This window comes from Gigantopelta aegis, chromosome 13 (genome assembly GCF_016097555.1).
Source record: "Gigantopelta aegis isolate Gae_Host chromosome 13, Gae_host_genome, whole genome shotgun sequence".
NCBI classification, from domain to species: domain Eukaryota; kingdom Metazoa; phylum Mollusca; class Gastropoda; order Neomphalida; family Peltospiridae; genus Gigantopelta; species Gigantopelta aegis.
This window is the reverse complement of record NC_054711.1, coordinates 6,038,083-6,043,533: the sequence shown is the minus strand read 5'-3', so window position 1 is coordinate 6,043,533 and position 5,451 is coordinate 6,038,083.

Sequence of the window (5,451 nt, the reverse complement as noted above, 5' to 3'; positions counted from 1 at the left end):
GACTAAACTCGAATACGTACATACAACGAGGTCTCATTTCAACTGATACTGCCCGGGTACGTATACCCAACAACAAAAGAAATTAATATAGTTTCCTCTTGTTTTGTTTAACGACACCACTAGCGCACATTGATTTATTACTCATTTTGGCATATGGTATAATGCTAGGCTCAGACTGTCAGCTGACACGACGAAGTTAACCAACTTATTGTTGCGTTGTGAATTATCCGGAACTCCAGACTTAAAGTGCATATACATCATTTTACATATATATATATATATATATATATATATATATATATATATATATATATATATATATATATATATATAGTGACCTTCCCGATCCACAATAACCACTAACTGGATTAAAAACTTTAATAGACCGCAGAAGTCACGTGTACCAAGTACCAAGATTGATAAATCCGAATTATCCAATCATGGTACTAAACAATTGCCATGTGTACAAGTTATCACATGCAATTAAATACAATTATTAGATATAGACTGTGTGATATTTAATATCACATTATTCAATGCAATAAACTAATTGCCCGATTAATAAATTGACTAAATAGCTAAAACATTGAGCACACACTTTCTTGACAAAATTACATAACAAGTAGCAAGTGTTTAAATGTTTTTATATAAAAAATATATGTTTAAATAAATAAAGTTTTCCCACAGAATTCTGGCATTTAAGTTATTAATTAATAGTCACCAAACGAAAATCAATCCATCACGAAAAGTTTCAATGCACGACTGCCAAGGGCTGCTAAACAAGATGACCGGTCGCCGCTCCTTCATGCCTTGTTGACGTGGTAACTTCTGACGGTGCTGGACAGGAGATACTCTAACTTCGAGTTCTGAAGATTGTGCGTTGATTCCCAGTTTATATAGGCATCTGAAGACGTGTGCAACAGAATGCACTCCACAAGAACATCGTGCAGAACTCATAACTTACGATGTAAATTAATTCGCCGACCAATCAAATCATTCCAAAAACGAAAAGCCACCAGACAGGTGCTCCACGGATCACGGTCTGGCTATACGAACAGACAAAAACAAAATGTCAGCCACCTTGCCGAACACATGTCTGCTCTCCAGGTAAGTCATTATTTTATTATTTCAGCACGCCGTCGTTGTTTAAACACATGATAGGACATAATGAGATATGTCCGCCACAGTTATATTTTATTCTCTCCAGCCAGCGAAACACATAGTCTTCCATATTTTTACTTGAATTTTCACCCGACGATAAAAACGTCCATATTACATAACCCAAAGCCAGATTTAACTTAAAACCAGATTATCATAACAATATATATATATTATATATATATATATATATATATATATATATATATATATATATATATATATATATATATATATACAGTCGACCTTCGATAACTCAAACTTCGATCTTTCGTAAACGTCGATCTCTCGAAGTGAAACGGCGGTCCCGGCCGAACTGCTATACAAACTAGTAATAACAGACTTCGATCACTCAAACTTCGAACATTCGAAAAACTCTATCTCTCAAAGTAATTTTGTGGTCCCACCATAAAAAAAATAAGGGATATTGCACTTCCAAAACTCGAAGTTTGTGGAATGACTGAGCCTTTTAACTGTACCGGTAATACTTTAAAGAAAAATGAATTGTTACCCAAGCCAAGCGTGAGTGCCCCGACTGGTCTCGGCTATCGATGATACACGCGGTAATTACAGAATAATAGATCGCCGACTATGCGGAACGAAATGATCCTACATGCCTGCATTGGAATGTCGGTGTTTGTACACGGCAGCGGGCCTCATTATACAAAGTACGGATAGTCTTGTAATCTTCAAAGAACTGTTGTAATAACAATTAACGCTGTTTGTTTGCAGAACCGTGAACATTCGGAAGAAATGCTGCTCAATCTGTGCAAGATTACAGACACAGTAATGAAAGACGATTTTTTAAGCAAGTGTGCCAAACAATCTCTAATTACAAAAAAATTCGGATAGTTCTGCTCTTTGTACTTTGTGATTTGAGAGCTATAAATTATTTTGTACTGTTGTGAATGTTTTATATGTAAAAAAAAGTACATAACCTAGTGCTATTTGGCATACAGCGTTTTGATTTGTTATGTTATGTCTCGCTATGTTAGTGAGGGTTTTTAAAATGATTTTTGTGATTTACAATAATTTTGCTATTTATATTGTGTATTTTTTATTTGGTAAACAAACGGACTTAGTGCTAATCAACATTCAGTATTTTAATTTATTACAACGTTACGTTCCGCCTTGTTTTGACATTTGAAAAATATATCAACTTTAATTTATCGCTTACTTCCGGTTATATGTAAGTACGTGCTTTCAGTTTTCGTTGTGGTTTTTTTTACTTTACTGTCAATTAATACAATAAAAGTACATAGAGATGTACGTCGAACTGATCGGATTTATCTCGTTTCTGTTAATATTTACTTAGTTTTATCATATACACAGAAGAAATGTGCTAACATCCGATATCAACGAAATGATAATACTGCAATGCAGTTTCACTTTGAGGTCTGCTGTACGAATTTCGAACACTCGAACTCCCTGAAACTCGAACTATTTCGTCGTCCCCTTCATCTTCGAGTTAACGAAGTTTGACTGTATATATATATATATATATATATATATATATATATATATATATATATATCATGGATTAAAACTAAATAAAGCTAACTTTTAGGGGATCATAACCCATTTGTTCGCTCGATGCGCGGTCGGTCTGGGATCGATCCCCGTCGGTGTGCCCATTGGGCTATTTACTCGTTCCAGCCAGTGCATCACGACTGGTATATCAAAGGCCGTGGTATGTACTACTATGTCTATGGGATGGTGCATATAAAAGATCCTTTGCTACTAATCGTAAAGAGAAGCCCATGAAGTGGCGACAGCGGGTTTCCTCCCTCAATATCTGTGTGGTCCTTAATCATAAGTCTGACGCCATATAACCGTAAATAAAATGTGTTGCGTGCGTCGTTAAATAAAACATTTCTTTCTTTCTTTCATAACCAATTTAGGTTTTTAAAAAAAAGTTAAAGAAATCTAATATCTGTGCTTCTTTTGTCCTTCAGTATAAATTAGCCCAGAAAGTGACAAAAGGGCAGTGTTGTTCGCCTATATTCACTGTCGAGATAAAATAACACTGTGTAACGAAATATTTTATTTATGAAGTACCTGACAGGTAGGAGGATAGTATTTCCACTCCACAGTCAAGGTATTCTTGGAACCGGCGTGACGTCACACGGCCTAGTTACCGATCATCCGGGTCTTTGGGGGTGAAGCAAAGCCTTAGTTATTACAGTTTTACATAGAATAAAGTTATCATATTAACTTTTTGCATGGGCGGATCCAAGGGGGGGGGGGGGGGGACCAGGGGGACGCGTCCCCCCCCCAAAATTGTTCAAGTGCCCTCAAAATGTCCAAGTGCCCTTTTTGTTTGTAGAATTTTTTTTTTTTTAAGTAAACAATAATTATATTGTAGATAAATGAAATCAAGATTTTCGTGTACATGCGCAAGCTTGCAGATATGTGTCTGTGTTATTGAGTCTCAATGGGGCCCCATTGAGGTTCTAACGCGAGTGACGCCAATTTACTTCATTATTGCTAGTATATTATGACGTAGAACTGTAGGAATTCATATTAATTGTAAATATCAAAACTTGTAGTAAGGTGCCCTTTTGACGAGTCAATGTGCCCTTCTTTTTTGGTCCCCCCCTAAAAATATTTCCTGGATCCGCCCATGTTTTGCATGCCTTGCATATTGTCATTTATTTTCTGTAGCTAACACATAGTTGCAGCATGGCTTATGAGTATTATAGCAGCTTGGGTTGTCATATAAGAGAAACGACCAACGGGAATATGAATTAGTACAGTCTATATTTGTTACCGACATGTTTCCGTATAGCTTATATTGTCGAGGGGACCTGACTAGAGGCAGGTTGGGCAGAAAAAATTTTGTTGATGCAATTTTCAGGTAATATGAATTATAAATTTTAACAACTTTGAAATGATAAGATAATTATTAATATTATAATAATTATGATGTGGGCTACAAAATATATAATTTGTATAATAAAATTTATATGCATGATTCAAGATAATTATTTTTATGATTTAACATAATTATTTTATTTCCAAATAGAATGTAATAATTAAACAATTACAAAGTTGTTACTTTACAACTTTAAATTACAGTATTATTATTGTCATTCTTATTATACAGATGTATTGGCAACAGTGAAAATGTTCCACTGAATACATTCTTTTATTCTTTAAAAAAAAAACCGTTTCTTGAAATAATGAAATGATTTTGTTTTTGCAGATTGTGAAATTATCTCATGATGTTGGCCTTCCTTACCGGTTGAATGCAGGCGAAAAGAAAGTAGCAATAATAAAACATAGCCAACCTCAGACCTCGTCATCTAAGGGGAGTTATATCTCTCTCTAGCTACCCATCACTCCCCTGAGATTAGTTCAAGAAGAATAATATATAGCTCCCTTTGGCATGTAAATATTAATATTTTAAACTGCCCCCCCCCCCTCCCCCCATAATCTAAGTTAGGGTAGCAATTAATAACTCCCATATTATTTTCATGTCACGGTATACAACCTACCAACACATAGTGTTAACTCATCGAATAAACATATAACTGTTTTAATAAGAGGGTTTAACATGGTATATTTATTAACAAATACAAAAACTTATCTGAGCAAATAATGGTTAACACATTCACACATTATATATATATATATATTAGTGTTTTATACCTAGTCGGTGGATATTGCAGATTTTGTCTTGGGCTGTATTGGAATTGTTATTGCAATTAAAATTTAAGTAATATGTACCAAACTAATTTTTCATAAGATACAGGTGAAGAAAGGAGATGGGGCAATTATCATGACTGTTAGTAAACTGATCTGTATCAATATGCCTTCTGCTAGACTACACATATTTAACCTAAGTTGCTTTTAACCAGGGTTAAATTACCTCTTGTATAGATGCACTTATGTAGCATATTCAAGGAAAATGTATGAATGAGATGGTTAAATGCCATATTATTCTCCAAGTGAAACAGTGTTTTCAGAAAGGAAAACAAATATCAAATATGGCAGATGACCATTCATTTTATTGCAGATAATTGCTGAAGCAGATTGTGTGCACACATGCATGCACACATGCACACACACACACACACACACACACACACACACACACACACACACACACACACAATCCGAAGAACTGCAGAATACCATAACACGACATGTAGATGCAAAAAGGTAAGTCCTTTAACTTGAAGAGAAGCAAAATCTACAAATGTGCCACAACCACCAAATTACATTGATTCATAACGGAGTAAATAAACAAAACCCCAGAAACATGTATACGTGTGTGTGTGTGTGTGTGTG